The 19,501-nt window shown below is 37.2% G+C and overlaps 1 long non-coding RNA gene across 1 annotated transcript in view; it reads left to right on the top strand.

The window, feature by feature from the left end:
- LOC146730205 (uncharacterized) overlaps positions 1-8,119 on the top strand; it is a 30,117-nt gene extending 21,998 nt beyond the window's left edge. Inside the window, exon 3 of the long non-coding RNA XR_014927910.1 lies at positions 8,093-8,119. This is a non-coding gene — a long non-coding RNA (uncharacterized LOC146730205). The remainder of the gene's footprint in view (positions 1-8,092) is intronic.
- The last annotated feature ends 11,382 nt before the right edge of the window (positions 8,120-19,501 follow it).

The raw sequence follows: 19,501 nt of genomic DNA, 5'->3' as shown, positions 1-19,501 counted from the left end.
TTACAGGTCTATCACATCCAGGTAGGTGTAGTAATTATTTTGTAGACATGTAGTAATGATAGGCCTTCATTATAATGGGAATAGTGGTACCATTACTATGTCTGCAGACTAGGTCCACGAGAGCGTGATTATTGTCTGCGAACACATTATACTAGTGGTTATGAAATTATTACAGGTCTATCACATCCAGGTAGGTGTATTAATTACTTTGTAGACATGTAGTGATGATAGGCCTTCATTATAATGGGAATAGTGGTACCATTACTATGTCTGCAGACTAGGTCCACGAGAGCGTGATTATTGTCTGCGAACACATTATACTAGTGGTTATGAAATTATTACAGGTCTATCATATGCAGGTAGGTGTAGTAATTATTTTGTAGACATGTAGTGGTGGTAGGCCTTCATTATAATAGGAATAGTGGTACAATACTATGACTGTAGACTAGGTCCACGAGAGCGTGATTATTGTCTGCGAACACATTATACTAGTGGTTATGAAATTATTACAGGTCTATCACATCCAGGTAGGTGTAGTAATTACTTTGTAGACATGTAGTGATGATAGGCCTTTATTATAATGGCATTAGTAGTACCATTACTATGTTTGCAGACTAGGTCCACGAGAGCGTGATTATTGTGTGCGAACACATTATACTAGTGGTTATGAAATTATTACAGGTCTATCACATCCAGGTAGGTGTAGTTATTACTTTGTAGACATGTAGTGATGATAGGCCTTCATTATAATGGGAATAGTGGTACCATTACTATGTCTGCAGACTAGGTCCACGAGAGCGTGATTATTGTCTGCGAACACATTATACTAGTGGTTATGAAATTATTACAGGTCTATCACATCCAGGTAGGTGTAGTAATTACTTTGTAGACATGTAGTGATGATAGGCCTTCATTATAATGGGAATAGTGGTACCATTACTATGTCTGCAGACTAGGTCCACGAGAGCGTGATTATTGTCTGCGAACACATTATACCAGTGATAATGAAATTATTACAGGTCTATCACATCCAGGTAGGTGTAGTAATTACTTTGTAGACATGTAGTGATGATAGGCCTTCATTATAATGGGAATAGTGGTACCATTACTATGTCTGCAGACTAGGTCCACGAGAGCGTGATTATTGTCTGCGAACACATTATACTAGTGGTTATGAAATTATTACAGGTCTATCATATGCAGGTAGGTGTAGTAATTATTTTGTAGACATGTAGTGGTGGTAGGCCTTCATTATAATAGGAATAGTGGTACAATACTATGTCTGTAGACTAGGTCCACGAGAGCGTGATTATTGTCTGCGAACACATTATACTAGTGATAATGAAATTATTACAGGTCTATCATATGCAGGTAGGTGTAGTAATTATTTTGTAGACATGTAGTGGTGGTAGGCCTTCATTATAATAGGAATAGTGGTACAATACTATGTCTGTAGACTAGGTCCACGAGAGCGTGATTATTGTCTGCGAACACATTATACCAGTGATAATGAAATTATTACTGTAACAGGTCTATCATATGCAGGTAGGTGTAGTAATTACTTTGTAGACATGTAGTGATGATAGGCCTTCATTATAATGGCATTAGTAGTACCATTACTATGTCTGCAGACTAGGTCCACGAGAGCATGATTATTGTCTGCGAACACATTATACTAGTGGTTATGAAATTGTTACAGGTCTATCACATCCAGGTAGGTGTAGTAATTATTTTGTAGACATGTGGTGATAGGCCTTCATTATAATGGCATTAGTAGTACCATTACTATGTCTGCAGACTAGGTCCACGAGAGCATGATTATTGTCTGCGAACACATTATACTAGTGGTTATGAAATTATTACAGGTCTATCACATCCAGGTAGGTGTAGTAATTACTTTGTAGACATGTAGTGGTGATAGGCCTTCATTATAATGGCATTAGTAGTACCATTACTATGTCTGCAGACTAGGTCCACGAGAGCGTGATTATTGTCTGCGAACACATTATACTAGTGGTTATGAAATTATTACAGGTCTATCATATGCAGGTAGGTGTAGTAATTATTTTGTAGACATGTAGTGGTGGTAGGCCTTCATTATAATAGGAATAGTGGTACAATACTATGTCTGTAGACTAGGTCCACGAGAGCGTGATTATTGTCTGCGAACACATTATACCAGTGATAATGAAATTATTACAGGTCTATCACATCCAGGTAGGTGTAGTAATTATTTTGTAGACATGTAGTGATGATAGGCCTTCATTATAATGGGAATAGTGGTACCATTACTATGTCTGCAGACTAGGTCCACGAGAGCGTGATTATTGTCTGCGAACACATTATACTAGTGGTTATGAAATTATTACAGGTCTATCACATCCAGGTAGGTGTAGTAATTACTTTGTAGACATGTAGTGATGATAGGCCTTCATTATAATGGGAATAGTGGTACCATTACTATGTCTGCAGACTAGGTCCAGGAGAGCGTGATTATTGTCTGCGAACACATTATACTAGTGGTTATGAAATTATTACAGGTCTATCATATGCAGGTAGGTGTAGTAATTATTTTGTAGACATGTAGTGGTGGTAGGCCTTCATTATAATAGGAATAGTGGTACAATACTATGTCTGTAGACTAGGTCCACGAGAGCGTGATTATTGTCTGCGAACACATTATACTAGTGGTTATGAAATTATTACAGGTCTATCACATCCAGGTAGGTGTAGTAATTTGTAGACATGTAGTGATGATAGGCCTTCATTATAATGGCATTAGTAGTACCATTACTATGTCTGCAGACTAGGTCCACGAGAGCGTGATTATTGTCTGCGAACACATTATACTAGTGGTTATGAAATTATTACAGGTCTATCACATCCAGGTAGGTGTAGTAATTACTTTGTAGACATGTAGTGGTGATAGGCCTTCATTATAATGGCATTAGTAGTACCATTACTATGTCTGTAGACTAGGTCCACGAGAGCGTGATTATTGTCTGCGAACACATTATACCAGTGATAATGAAATTATTACAGGTCTATCACATCCAGGTAGGTGTAGTAATTATTTTGTAGACATGTAGTGGTGATAGGCCTTCATTATAATGGCATTAGTAGTACCATTACTATGTCTGCAGACTAGGTCCACAAGAGCGTGATTATTGTCTGCGAACACATTATACTAGTGGTTATGAAATTATTACAGGTCTATCATATGCAGGTAGGTGTAGTAATTACTTTGTAGACATGTAGTGATGATAGGCCTTCATTATAATGGGAATAGTGGTACCATTACTATGTCTGCAGACTAGGTCCACGAGAGCGTGATTATTGTCTGCGAACACAATATACTAGTGATAATGAAATTATTACAGGTCTATCACATCCAAGTAGGTGTAGTAATTACTTTGTAGACATGTAGTGGTGGTAAGCTTTCATTATAATAGGAATAGTGGTACAATACTATGTCTGCATACTAGGTCCACGAGAGCGTGATTATTGTCTGCGAACACATTATACCAATGATAATGAAATTATTACAGGTCTATCACATCCAGGTAGGTGTAGTAATTATTTTGTAGACATGTAGTGATGATAGGCCTTCATTATAATGGCATTAGTAGTACCATTACTATGTCTGCAGACTAGGTCCACGAGAGCGTGATTATTGTCTGCGAACACATTATACTAGTGGTTATGAAATTATTACAGGTCTATCACATCCAGGTAGGTGTAGTAATTACTTTGTAGACATGTAGTGATGATAGGCCTTCATTATAATGGGAATAGTGGTACCATTACTATGTCTGCAGACTAGGTCCACGAGAGCGTGATTATTGTCTGCGAACACATTATACTAGTGGTTATGAAATTATTACAGGTCTATCATATGCAGGTAGGTGTAGTAATTATTTTGTAGACATGTAATGGTGGTAGGCCTTCATTATAATAGGAATAGTGGTACAATACTATGTCTGTAGACTAGGTCCACGAGAGCGTGATTATTGTCTGCGAACACATTATACTAGTGGTTATGAAATTATTACAGGTCTATCACATCCAGGTAGGTGTAGTAATTACTTTGTAGACATGTAGTGATGATAGGCCTTCATTATAATGGCATTAGTAGTACCATTACTATGTCTGCAGACTAGGTCCACGAGAGCGTGATTATTGTCTGCGAACACATTATACTAGTGGTTATGAAATTATTACAGGTCTATCACATCCAGGTAGGTGTAGTAATTACTTTGTAGACATGTAGTGGTGATAGGCCTTCATTATAATGGCATTAGTAGTACCATTACTATGTCTGTAGACTAGGTCCACGAGAGCGTGATTATTGTCTGCGAACACATTATACCAGTGATAATGAAATTATTACAGGTCTATCACATCCAGGTAGGTGTAGTAATTATTTTGTAGACATGTAGTGGTGATATGCCTTCATTATAATGGCATTAGTAGTACCATTACTATGTCTGCAGACTAGGTCCACGAGAGCGTGATTATTGTCTGCGAACACATTATACTAGTGGTTATGAAATTATTACAGGTCTATCATATGCAGGTAGGTGTAGTAATTACTTTGTAGACATGTAGTGATGATAGTCCTTCATTATAATGGGAATAGTGGTACCATTACTATGTCTGCAGACTAGGTCCATGAGTGCGTGATTATTGTCTGCGAACACACTATACTAGTGATAATGAAATTATTACAGGTCTATCACATCCAAGTAGGTGTAGTAATTACTTTGTAGACATGTAGTGGTGGTAAGCTTTCATTATAATAGGAATAGTGGTACAATACTATGTCTGCAGACTAGGTCCACGAGAGTGTGATTATTGTCTGTGAACACATTATACTAGTTATAATGAAATTATTACAGGTCTATCACATCCAGGTAGGTGTAGTAATTACTTTGTAGACATGTAGTGGTGGTAGGACTTCATTATAATGGCAATAGTAGTGGCATTACTATGTCTGCAGACTAGGTCCACGAGAGCGTGATTATTGTCTGCGAAGACATTATACCAGTGATAATGAAATTATTACAGGTCTATCACATCCAAGTAGGTGTAGTAATTACTTTGTAGACATGTAGTGATGATAGGCCTTTATTATAATGGGAATAGTGGTACCATTACTATGTCTGCAGACTAGGTCCACGAGAGCGTGATTAATGTCTGCGAACACATTTTACTAGTGGTTATGAAATTATTACAGGTCTATCATATGCAGGTAGGTGTAGTAATTATTTTGTAGACATGTAGTGGTGGTAGGCCTTCATTATAATGGCAATAGTAGTGCCATTACTATGTCTGCAGACTAGGTCCTCGAGAGCGTGATTATTGTCTGCGAACACATTATACTAGTGGTTATGAAATTATTACAGGTCTATCATATGCAGGTAGGTGTAGTAATTACTTTGTAGACATGTAGTGATGATAGGCCTTCATTATAATGGGAATAGTGGTACAATACTATGTCTGTAGACTAGGTCCACGAGAGCGTGATTATTGTCTGCGAACACATTATACTAGTGGTTATGAAATTATTACAGGTCTATCATATGCAGGTAGGTGTAGTAATTATTTTGTAGACATGTAGTGGTGGTAGGCCTTCATTATAATAGGAATAGTGGTACAATACTATGTCTGTAGACTAGGTCCACGAGAGCGTGATTATTGTCTGCGAACACATTATACTAGTGGTTATGAAATTATTACAGGTCTATCAGGTAGGTGTAGTACCGGTAATTACTTTGTAGACATGTAGTGGTGATACATGTAGGCCTTCATTATAATGGCAATAATAGTATCATTACTATGTCTGCAGACTAGGTCCACGAGAGCGTGATTATTGTCTGCGAACACATTATACATGTACTAGTGATAATGAAATTATTACAGGTCTATCACATCCAGGTGGGTGTAGTAATTACTTTGTAGATGTGTAGTGGTGGTACATGTAGGCCTTCATTATAATGGGAATAGTGGTACACACGCTCTTAAGCCGAAGCTTGTATAGGATGTATATCGAGTGTACAAAATGGCCAACTGGAAGCCATTTTTTAGCTCCACTGTTGACTTTCTCGAGCGGAGCTTATCATATGAGTGATTGTCCGTCTCCGTCCTCCGTGTCAATGTTTTACTTTTTCGACTTCTTCTTGAAAAGTATAAGCCTGAATGCTTTTATACTTGGTGTATATCTACCCTGGGTAGACCTCTCTTAGATTTAAAAGTCCAATTGCTTTGATATTACATATATAGGTACTGCATGTGGATCTCTCTCAGATTTGTTCATTTCGTGATGATATATTTAATTCTCTAATTTTGATAAATATTTTTGTCATTTTTGGTAAAAAGTGATATTTTCAACTTCTTGTTGAAAACCACAAGTCTGGTTGCTTTGATATTTTATATATACATAGGTACTACATGCGGACCGCTCTCAGATTTGTTCATTTCGTGATGATATATTTAATTCTCTAATTTTGATAAATATTTTTGTCATTTTTTGTAAAGTGATATTTTCGACTTGTTGAAAACTTCTCGATTGCTTTGATACTATACATATTGTTCATTTTCTAATGATATATTCAGTTCATTAATTGAAATGTCATTGCTAACAGCGGAGCTATCTCAGCCGACAGGCTGCTTGTTCATTGACCTGATAATAGAACTATAGCATGCACTGTTTTATTGACTCCCGTGTGCGAAACACAAAAGGGAGTCTTTGCAGTTACCCTGTCTGTATGTCTGTATGTATGTATGTCACTTTTTTTGTTCCACCGTTATCTCAAGAACCACTAATCAAATTTTTGTGAAACTTGGTACATAGATGCTCTGAAATGATGCGCAGAGTTGATTAGGTTTTGGTAAAAATCTATGAATATTAATTACCTAATTTGCATGATAATTAGCTGATTTTTAGCTGTTCCAAGACTGTTCCACTGATATCTGAAGAACCACTCATTGGATTTTGATGAAACTTGGCACATGGATGCTCTGAACTAATGCGCAGATTTGATTATTTTTGGGTAAAAATCTGTTATTTACATAATGATTAATCAATTTTCGGCTTTTCCACTGATATCTCAAGTACTAATCATAACATGTCAATAAAACTTGGTACATATATGTCATATGACACTGCACAGACCTGATAGTTTTTAGGGTAATATCAGTACATATTAATTACCTAATTTGCATAATTAATTAATTTTCAGCATTTGATATTTCAAGTAGTAATGATCATGTTTCAATGAAACTTGGTACATAGTTACTTGAGGACTGTGCAGAGACCTAATTAGTTTTTGGGTAAATATTTGTGCATATTAATCACCTTACTAGCATAATTAGTTAATTTTCAGCTTTTCACCTGATATCTCAAGTACTAATCATCACATTTCAATGAGACTTGCGACATAGATATTCTAGGACTGCAGAGGCCTGATTAATTTTGGGATAAATAATTGTGCCTATTAATTACCTAATTTGCATAATTAGTTAATTTTTTGCTGTTTTATGGCTGTTGCACTGATGTCTAAAAGCCACTCATTGGATTTCAATGAAACTTTTAAAGAGTACCCATCACATTTCAATGAACCTATGACTATACACCATATTAGTTTTTGGTAAATATTTATGCTTCTTAATCGCCTAATTAATATAATTAGTTAATACTGATATCTCAAGTATTGATCATCACATTTGAATAAAACTTGGTACATAAGTGCTCTAGGACAATAGACAGCCTGATTAATTTTGGGTTAAAATCTGTTCATATTAATTCTCTAATTAGCATAATAATTAATATTATTTTGGTTCTAATCACATTTCAATGAAACTTGGTACATTGTGCAGACCTTATTAGTTTTACACTTAAATCTGTTCATATTAGTTACCTAATTTGCATAATTAGTTTTCTGTGTTTCCATCAACATCTCAAGTTCAAGTAATTTTGAATTAATTTTTAATGTGTCTCCAATACTCTCAGCACACGGGAGTTCTTTCTAAGCTTTCTTTGATTTTCTATATTATTAAGTCACTTACACGATTTCTTCCAACTTAATTTCAGGTTTGCGACAAGATTTGTCATGGATGTATTATTGAAAGAGTCAATAGCTTTACTGGTATCTCTGAAGAAAAATATAACCATCAAAGAGGCGGATCTAATGTGTGCCAAAAGTGAAGTCAAATTGACATCTATGGTGTTACAGTAGTAATTTTCAATGAAACTTGCTACTACTACATTGAATGAAATCTATGGTGATTCAAGTTACTGTAGAGGAAGTATTCACTGGGTTTTAATTTCAGCATATTTGATGTTGCAAGGATATTCACTAGGTTTTGAATTCACTGGATTGTGAAAGTTTACTGAGTTTTAATTTAGCACATTTAGCTGGGAAAATAAAACCCACCAAATAATTAAGCCCTATGCAGTAATAACTAATCATGTATGCAAATTGTGCCCATTGGAGGCCATTTTGTCTGTCTCTCAGCACAGTTTTTGCATGAGCATGTTGTGTACTGAATGATTTTTACTCTTACGAATATTATTATGTGCATTCCAATTAGTATAAAAAATTATATAATTAACGATGATAATATCTTTTTTTATATTTGTTGTGCAAAAACGTCTTTGTTCATGGGATTCATACCAAGATTCCCCCTTACCAATAAATTCAGATGAAATTTTGTGTTATGATTCTCAGACCTGATTAGTTTGGCGTTAAAATCAGTGTATATGAATTTGCCAAATATGCACAAATTTCTGAGTTCATATATACCACTTAACAGATTTAAATAAAACTTGGGTCATATGTGATCTGGGTTATTTAAATGACAACATGTAATATAATCAGATAAAGGTGGCCAACCAAGCCTTGTTGTAGACAAAATATCATGAAGGGACCCGACACGGAGCCAATGTCACATAAAATGGAATGCGAATACTAAGGGTCGAGTAGTCACAATTTTTATTCCCCGTTCGATTGAAGTCTGAAAACAGGGACTTATAATTCGTCTGGAGTCTGGAGTCGTATTTCAGAATCCTTTGGACAGATTTCGCTTATTCTCTGCATATGTCTAGTGCTTTATATGGGACATGTGCACATACAGTGGTTTAGCGATTTGATTCAAAATGGCTGACTGGCATCCATCTTGTTTTTTTGAAAATTTGGACATGCTTTGTCAGTTGTCATTCAAACTTGGTACATAGATTTTACATGTTAGGATACATGTCCAAGACAATTTCTTTCACAATTGGATCAAAGATGGTCGACTGGCAGGCATCTTGTTTGTTTTTTAAAATGTATCTTGGACATGCTTTGTCAGTTTTCAAATTTGGCACATACTTTATAAATGTTAGGATACATGTTCATGACAATTTGTTTAAAAATTGGATCAAGGATGGCCTTACTACTATATTTCCAAGATTTATGTACCATTTTCATTCCTATTTGGCACATACATCATGCATGTCAGTTTGTTTCATAATCAGATCAAAGATGGCTGAATAGCAGTCGTTTTTATTTTTGGCTATATTACTTTCACTTGTGATCTATGTTTTCTTTGCTATGTCTTAAACCGGAGGGGTTGTCACGCAACAGCTGTTCGAATTTGATGTAAATATACAATCTGTTGTATTTGCCACTTGGGACTCAAGTTTCGAGGACGCATTCACGACAACCCCTCTGCTTTAATATGACGAGCACAAAGAGAACTTTGAAAAATTTTATGAGGACTGTCATTTTCAATGACTTGTGTTGAACTGAAACACGTAACTGGAACTGTGGGAAAATTATGGCACATGTGGCAAACTACTGTGCAAAATGTACAATGTCGGAATACTGTTTATTGGCTGTGCTTTCAGTGTTCACATTTTGGCTGTTGAGGTTGACCACACCTGTGCTCGTCCATCATGTGTCATACTTAGTTCGTCAACTTTTTTCCTTCAAACGACTTCTTCTCCAAAACTGTCAGCTTTGCTATTCATACCAATTCTACCTGGAATGCTTCTCTGTCAGAATTGTTCATTTCATGACATCACACGTAAACCTCTAGTTTTAGTCCCCGTTCGGATGAAGTCTGAAAACGAGGTCTGTTAATTTGGGTTCGTTCTGTACGTACGTACGTACGTCCGTCCGAAGCTATATTTTGGACAGCCATTGACGGATTTCATTCAAACTCAACATGAAGACAATACATAATGTCTTACATATACGCGTCAAGTTACTTTATGATTGCAGAAAAAATGGCCGACTGGCAGCCATTTTGGATGTAAGATTTGCTATTTCTGATACCTAAACATGTCCACAGCAAATATGGTCGACTAGCGATCATCTAGTTTTTCATGTTACCCATGCTACTTTTTCTTGAATGCTATGAATGTTTGTTTAAATTTTGTACAAAGATAGTATACCAAGAGATACAACTACACCATCATTATTTTTGTGATTTGATTCAATATGGCTGACTGACACCCAAATTTCGTGTAAAAGTGCTAAATCGTCATTTTTACATTTCCAGAGCTGTTTCCAAGAGATGACTAGGCCGATTTGGATCAAAGTTGGTATGGTGATCATACATATTGGGTTATAGGTGCACGTCATATTTTTTCCATGATTCAAACAAATATGGCATGTTTGTCTGTTATGGGCGGGGCAAACAGAGCCACCCTGCTTCGAATATCACCATTTCGCGGTGGATTGTTGATACGGTCGTGGAAGTGTATAGGTTAACTGCTTCTTCATCGGTCCATTTGGAACGCCACCAGGTGAAGGTGCGCAGGGTAGCTAACTCATTGGCTTTGATGTCTGGGGCCTCGCTCGAGCAGGTGCTTCGAGCAGGGTTCTGAAGATCTCAGAATGTCTTCATTAACTATTACCTGAGAGACCTCCAAGCACTGCAGGAGGGCCTCTACAGATTGGTTGTGACATGTCAGACTGTGTTCGCTGACCCAGCCCGCACCACCAAGGGGCCCTATGCGCGAAAGCATTAGTGCGATAGTGCCTTCAGTCGAAACCAGCCTCCTTTGCTTGACGCTACCGTTTTTCGTTCAGCGCTATTGAACCCGAGCAATATACTGTTTCAATGCATTAAAATTGTTGGGGGCCCTATTTATTGTTCAGTGGACCGGCTTTAGTAGCCTCCCTGAATTGGGTGGGGGGTCTACCTTTGGGCACCTGGTCCCTGAAAAGTCACCTAATTAGTTTTATTCTGGGACTAGACTCCTTGTCTGTGAGTAGCTTTAGATTTCTCAGGGTTTTTTTGGACCTTCCTTTTTGGGGTCGAAAAAAATACATTTCAGCCGCCGGAGCTTCCCCACCTCCGGTGAGCGTGCTACTCTGCCTACGAGTAATAAATGGAATTTATTATTTCCACAGACTTTCTGGTAGGTGATGTAGTAAACTATTAGGGTTGTACAAACCTGTTTGTTTACCTAATCATACCTACCAGAAAGTCTGTGGAACCCGCCCACCTCTCCACAAGCTTACGGGGGCCCGTTGTGGCAGCGGAAACGTTTGTAGGAATATCGGATCACACCTCGTATGCATGACCACCCCGCGCGCGGCATGGTCCCTTAGAAGAGGTCTTTTTTTCTATAGGGAGTGCTACCCTAAGGTGTTCTTTGTGGGTATATTCCCTAATAGTTTCCGATTGGGGCTGTAATCTGTACTTAAGCCTACGAGTAATAAATGGAATTTATTATTTCCACTGACTTTCTGGTAGGTATGATTAGGTAAACAAACGGGTTTGTACAACCCTAATATTTTGTCATTTTTGGTAAAAAGTAATATTTGATATTACATATATAGGTACTACATTGTACATGTGGACCTCTTTCAGATTTGTTCATTTTGTGATGATATCTTCAATTATCTAATTTTGATAATTAATTTTGTCATTTTTGGTGAAAAGTGATATTTTTGAATTCTTGTTGAAAACAGCAAGTCCTGTTGCTTTGATACTATACATATTGTTCATGTTCTAATGATATCTTCTGTTATGTGCATTGCTAACAGCGGAGCTATCGCCTCGACCGACAGGCTGCTTGTTTTGTTATTAATTTTGTTTTCTCACTTTCCTCGTACATTATATTGGCTATATATAATGCATGGACTCCAGTAGACAACTGTATCAGTTGGAAGCTGAGCTTTCTTAATACATATTGGCCCATCCAGTTAATTTTCCAAGACTATGTTTTCCAGAAATGTTCAGGTCAAGGTCTTTTCAAGGTTTACGTGTTTGCTGCTTTTATATGGGTGATACTGAATGGTGAGGGTGGGAGGGACTAAAACATCTTCCCAAAAGGCCAGGTCAGGGTCATCACAAGGCCTCTGGTCAGGATCATCTCAAAGTTCACATGTTGATTGCATGTGTGTTGAGTGTCAGGAGGTCACCTCTCTTTCCAGATCTTTCAAAGAAAGTTCAAGGTCATCTCAAGATGACATGCGACTTTGTCATATTGTCTAACTTTGTCATTCTCAATTCAGTCACATGTATATATTCTGGTAATTGTGACAACTCATGTTTCAGCTTCAATTTCCTGTACACCCACATCAATTATACATATCCATGCACTATATACACAAATACAAACATGGGACAATTGCCACAACTACTAAACTGTCATAGATTCCTATCTACCTAGTAAATGCCACTGCCCTTCAGCATGTGTCAATTACAGCAAAGCTCTACTAACCACAGGATCGCTTGTATTAAATATATTATATATAACACTGTCGCCTCGTTATAACAAACTCTTTGGGGGACATACAATTAGTTTGTTATAGTGAAATCTTCACTATAATGAAGCACATTGGGTTTGTTGTGAGCGGGAGACCTGCTACGTGTTCATTATATCAGGAAGTTCATTATAACGGTGTTCATTATATTGAGGTTACAGTATGTCTGTCTCATCATTTCCATTCTTCTGTTTCTTTGGTTAAAAATAAGAATTTTCAACTGATTGTTTTCAAAAAAATGGATGCTGTATTAGTGATTCTAAAATCTTAATTGATATTAGTGAAAATGCTTATTGTAGTTAAAATAACTCAAACCATTTTGGAAATCTTTATCACTGAAATAAGTCAACAAAGTTGAATTCTGTTTTGAAAATGAAGTGAGTTTACAAATTTATTACAATTTGGCCAAATGAACTTGTTGGACACAGCAATACGTGTACAGAATGAAGAAGTTTATACTGCTGATGTTAGTTAAAGGCACTCAAAAGATATTTTAATTAAGATAGTGTTAACCATTGTTTTAATTGTGTAGTATGAATCATTTTTTGACAGCAAAATGTAAAAGTAGTGTACTTTTCTTGACAGAACATTTGCTACTATTTTTAGCTCCAGTATACTGTTATTTAATAATTACTGTTTATTTATTGTGTTATTCTATTGTATTAGGAACGTTGAGATTGATAATATACATGTAGCATTAATTGAGAATTGTGCATTTTTTTTTAATTTTATTAATACATTTTTCATGTAATATAATTTTTGGTCATTGTTTACTCTTTAATTTTATCAAATATTTTCCCTGCAAAATTGTATTTGGCTGTATTTGAGGACTGTTTATTTGCCATTCAAAGAAAATCATACAAGGCCACGAGTTGCATGGTCATTTGCATCTTGCCTAAATTTGTATTCATTATATATTACATGTAACTATGTTGTAGATTTTAGATATCTAACTTGATATGTTTATTTTAACACCTTTATTACATTTTATAAACCAAAATAGATATGTAATTCATTCTATCGGGTTGTAATAAAGAAATATCTTATCATATATAGTCTCATCGGCTTTACTCATCAGGTATCAAAACTTCTTGCATTTGTGGTCTTGGCTAATCCACAGTCATAATTTCTTCAGAATTAATTCCATGCATAGTAACCGTCCTACATTTGTTGATAAACTGCACAGTATCTGTTGGTATTGTGCATCTGAAAAGAAGGCTTTATAATTTTCTAAACTTTGTAATTGGGTAAAACAATTTAAAAACAAAATCACTTGTAAACACTTGCATTGACTGTAGCCCTTTACTTTCACAATAAAACATTGAATGTATATTCCTTAGAGTCCAAATAGAGTAAATGGCTCTTTTTGTTTGTTTTGTGGATCCAAATCAAAGTTTAGAAAATGAATGTGGTAGAATTATTTATTTATTGTTAAATAACGATCATGTATCTTGTAACGTTTCATCATTAATAAAAAAAAAAAAAAAAATTGGAGGCCTTTATCATTACTAGCTCCCGGTTGTAGTTTCAAGCAATTGCACGCCCTGGTCTAGACTGGCGCAGTCGGGGCGATTACTTTGTTTTTGTAATTTGAATAAAATAAAATAAATCGCGAAATGAAAATAAAAAAAATCGCGAAATGAAGGTGTTAGCGCGAAATCGCAGTTACAGGGGAACACCTCCATTTCGCGATTTTTTTTATTTTAGTTAAACTACAAAAACAAATCAATCGCCTCGACTGTGCCAGTCTAGCTCTGGTCGTACTACTAGCTCGACTGCTCGCGTTGGTCCTGCTGTGTCGATTTTTCAGTAAAGAACGACCCGTAATTCAGTTTTTAAAACGTAGTTACAAACGCAGTGTATAAGTATTTTCCCAACAAAAACACGAGTAGAACCTTGAATTCAACACTACAGCAACGTCATGTTAAGTCAGGTGAAAACCACGTGATGATCACGCCATCAATCGCTCTCTCGTGGACCGCGCTGTCGTGGACCCTTTCTCTCGTGGCCTGTCTGCAGCCACACCTCCCTCTTTGATTCTGACACCATGTAACCACGTGATATCGTGACGTCACTACGACGCCCAGCACAAGTCAACGTGATTGGTTAGAACTTACTAACATGCCAAATAAGGAGTGCTAGACAGTCATGGTGACGTTTGACACGGCGTGTATAAAAGTGTTAATATGGTTTAGGCTTTAAACAATACATTATATATTACATATAGGTATAGGAATGTGAACATTAAAGTAATAAGCATGGGAAAGTTAACACGTATTGACATAGACAATTGAATGCAATTGTCATGTCATACGTGTATGCGGGTACCACATCAGATTGGTGACAGATGTCAAGACGTCGGCCCGGGGGGGGGGACGCTACTATTTCGTTGCCGTACGTTTTGTTCGCATGAGCACATTAGATAAAACAACCAAGTATTTGTCAGACAGATTTATTACATGTAACATAATTTACGAATTTAAAAAAACCTAAGCATGCAAGTATGCCTACTTGGTGAAAACTCCTCTGAAAAATGGATTATATCACGGTTACTAAAAAATAAACCAGGTCCAAGCATATTCTTATCATTGATCAACCTTTACATGTAGTTTGTGGCCTGTTACCAGAATTTTCATGCAATGCATAGCCACCACAGATGACCGTATTTTATTGTTTGCAACCATATTTTGTAAAAGGGAGCCCCCTGCCAATGTAACTGCATTACTTCTGGACTAGGAAAGTAACCCCGTGGTCAGACACCTTTCAATGACAAAGCCAAGAAAAAATATTACAGAAATTTATTGTAAGTTTTTATTCTGTTAACATATAATTACATTGAAGTGGTACATTCATGTACTTTTTTGTTTATTCAAAATTTGTCGTTCAAAAGCGATTGTTTTGTCTTTGCTGCACTTCCTGTCTAGAAAGGCAGCAGTGCACACATCTTATCAGCTGTGTGTAAACTACAAACAGATATCTTATCAGTTGTTTGTAAATAGCAAATAAAGAAAGTGGCTCAACTTAAAACTATTTACCCTCAGTTCAGTTATGTTTGTAAACCATGCATATTAATGAGATGCACTAGTTTGGTGTACACTGGATAAACAAAAACTTGGCCATTTGTTTGCACACAAGAAAAAAAATCAGTTTACTTGTACAAAATATATTTTTTTTTTCAATAAAATAAAAACACCAATGTATGTAGCATGCCTTAGGGAGCTATTCGTGTGATTTTCAAAAAAAAAATGTGAAAAGTGCACAAAAAAACTATTCTGCTACCTTAAGGGAACTCGTCGTCAAAGATGACAAGTCTACCACTTCAAGCACAGTTGGGGTTCTCTCAATTCTGTGGGATTCTGAAAAAGACATTCTCGGTCACAAAGAACTTGACACCCCATCCGTCTATGCCTTGTCTACAAAACGAGACATTGTAAGTTACTCATCTGTTCTCTACGATCCCCTTGGATTATTGTCACCCGTACAAGTTCGTGCTAAAACACTGATCCAATCACCGTGGAAACTAAATTATCATTGGTACGACCCCATTTCTCACGAACTGCAAAATTCATGGATTAATATTGCAGCGGACTTAAATTAATCTATCGGTATAGTTGTCAATCGTCAGTACTTTCCCGGCAACAATACGAACATTGAAATCCACGCATTCACCAACGCCTTGGAAAAGGCATATAGAAGCGCTGTGTACATTAAATCTGGAAATCAGACTTCACTTGTGATAGCAAAAACTAGTGTCACTCCAGTTAGTAAACAAACTTTGACTCTACACCGAACGGCTGTCGTAATAGCAACGCGTATTTCTAAATTCACTGACAACGCGCTACGCTCCAACTATAATATTGCTTGACAGGTGCTTTGGTCTGATTCGCAAATTGCTCTTCATTGGATACATTTACGCGGCAAACCAGACGTGTTTACCACTAACCGTGTTCAAGAAATTAACAACAAACATGTAAATATGAACCCACGGATTATAATCCTGCTGACCTACTTACTTGTAGAATTACACACCGAGAATTGAAAGAATTTACACTTCGATGGGAAGGACCCACCTGGCTCAAATCACAGAATTCGTGGCAAGACGTACAACACACCGATTATGCCGACGTGTTAACGTCACTCAAACACAACAAACATAAACTGGGTCAACTGTGCAAATAACTTTATTTATCGATGATCGTGACCTAATACGTGCTGGAGGTAGACTTCTATTCGCCGTGTCGTGAACTCTGTCTTATATAAATGTGTTAAGTGCAAGAAATTCGATGGTCGCGCTAATAAAAGACCTATAACCACCACACTTCCTGAATATCGGGTTAATATGATTCCTCACTTCTGTGTTACAAGCGTGTACTACTCCGGTACGTTGTTTGTTCAAAATAACCATACCGTCTCTAAAGCGTGCGTGTGTTCATTTTATTTACGTGCGCTGTGACACGTGCCAGACATTTGGAACTCGTGTCAGATTTAAACACAGCTTCTCATCTCTGCTTATAGAGTGAACTCAATGCGTTCATGTTTGACCCGGAAGTTCAGACCACGCTAGCCAAACTACGCACTACGTGAAAATTCATAGTCCTGAAGAAAATACTCGGACAATCTTGTGTTTTCTTTATTGAACTCAAGACTATCCCGGTGCTAATGAAATAATGTGATCCGTGGAAATCAAAACAAAGACTGGTAACACTAACCGACCAATCACCAAACTTTACCCTATTGAAGTCAATAATACGGCTACTCCACTGGAAACTACGCCAGTTGGATTAAATAATCAGTCCGATACATCCGAAAATATACAGGATATTGTACCGCCGAGATGCGAGCCCGAGATTATTGAGTCAAGACCCAACAGGAGAGCGTTTGTACATGCTTACCAAAGAATTGGAAACTGTATTCATTAACAACTTTTATTGACTTTGAGTTGTTCGCCTTAATGTAAAGTATTTTATACCTTATCTGACCTAGGCCAATGAACTCTTGCTATTATGAACAATATCGTTTTCAAGCAATGATTCTGATTCTAATTAAAGATTCAATTCTGTGTTTTCTATCAAAGTCACGGCTGATCTGCACTGGCTCGGAAGATGAATTCTGATTGGCTAAAAAAACAAAAAAACTTGTGGCATTGAATGCACGTTCATTGTCAGTATTGTTATGCAAATTCAAACTAGCTAATCAAGTCAAATAACTTTTCGACTCGATATTCTACTGATATTCCATGATAATGTTTCACTATTTTGTTTAGTCTGACACGACACCTTCTCATCCCAATATCCCGAACACCCCTCTACTCCCTGGGAGCATGGAAGTCTATTTTTACCTCCATGCTGGGAGTAAGTATATTGTAAGGGAATACCATTTAACTGGCTGCGGAAAACAGCGCGTTGTCATTAGCACATGTCACGAGGTAGGCCCTCATCCCACCGGGCGGATCCAGAAATTCGGTAAGGGGGCGCGTTCCTATTGACGTAGCCGAAGGCCACGTCCGCGCACCTCCGGTAGGCTGGGCTTCATTGTCTTTTTGCGGGCGCGCCTGGCGTGCATTCCCCTAAACCCGCGCGTGCATCCAAGAGGACGCCTTCGCCCCGTGTTGTGGGTTCTTTAACACCCTTCCGATTATAAAATCAAAATAAGCCAGCTGATTTGTTGGTTTTCCCATGCATAAATTATTAACGTACCAGACCAGCTTGCACACAATAAAATACACAGTAATGTCGTAAATGATGTTTTAATTGTACAACCGTTTTACGATATCAATAGTACACAGGAAAACACGAATTCATTGTACCATAGAAAAATTAACACACGTGTCAGAGCAGAATAACGTAGATAACGAAATAATTCAGAATGGACAAAGTCATCTTTACATATAGAACGACGTCACTACTAACTGCACGGACAGGCGAGCGAAACTTTGAAGCAGAAAACAGGCTGTTATGAAATACAATAAAACGAATGCTATTACAATTTCAGAGCTCCCGTAAATAGGAATACAATAATTTCGTCAATAAATTAAACAAATAATTACCAATAATAATATTCAAAACACATCCAATAAACCCTAGCCTAACGTGTGTGTAACGAGCGTGATAATTACCGGCTTCTGTCGGGCTATAGTAGAAACGTCGCTACACGTAGATTCAATTCGATACCCAGGCCTGGTTTCCCATAGAATAATTCGTATAACTTGTACCGAACACAGAATGTCCGTAGAATTGCACGTAGTAAACAAATCTTTCGTTGTCTCTACACAATGTCCGTCGACCAGGCAAGTAACCTGAACACCACGGGCTGCGTCTACCTTGACCTTTTATAACGTCCCCTGCCTGGCATCATTGTCATGACAACTAAGCATACTTGAATTCCGCTTGCAAAATTCACTCGGTCCCATCATTCCAACCGTACGATGCATAACACTTGACCATTAGTATCATTTCGTACAATGAATATCTGACACGTGTATGACACGTGTCTTTTGTGAATGGAGTAAAGTAAGTGTGTCAACATCTTACTTAATCGGTTGTGAAACAATCCTACAGAAACGGTGGCACGACATTAAGCATGAGGGGACGAGATCTGCTGACCATCCCCCGCGCGGCCTTACTATGGGTCAGGGGGCATGCTCCTCTTAACAATTTTGAAATCCAGACACTCTGAAACGCTATTTTCTGCACTTTGAGGGGCAATTTTTGCAAACACAAAAGGTTTCAAATTGAGTT

Source organism: Saccoglossus kowalevskii, chromosome 20 (genome assembly GCF_978046115.1).
Source record: "Saccoglossus kowalevskii chromosome 20, keSacKowa6.1, whole genome shotgun sequence".
Taxonomy (NCBI): Eukaryota; Metazoa; Hemichordata; class Enteropneusta; family Harrimaniidae; genus Saccoglossus; species Saccoglossus kowalevskii.
This window is presented reverse-complemented; position numbering and strand designations above follow the sequence as displayed.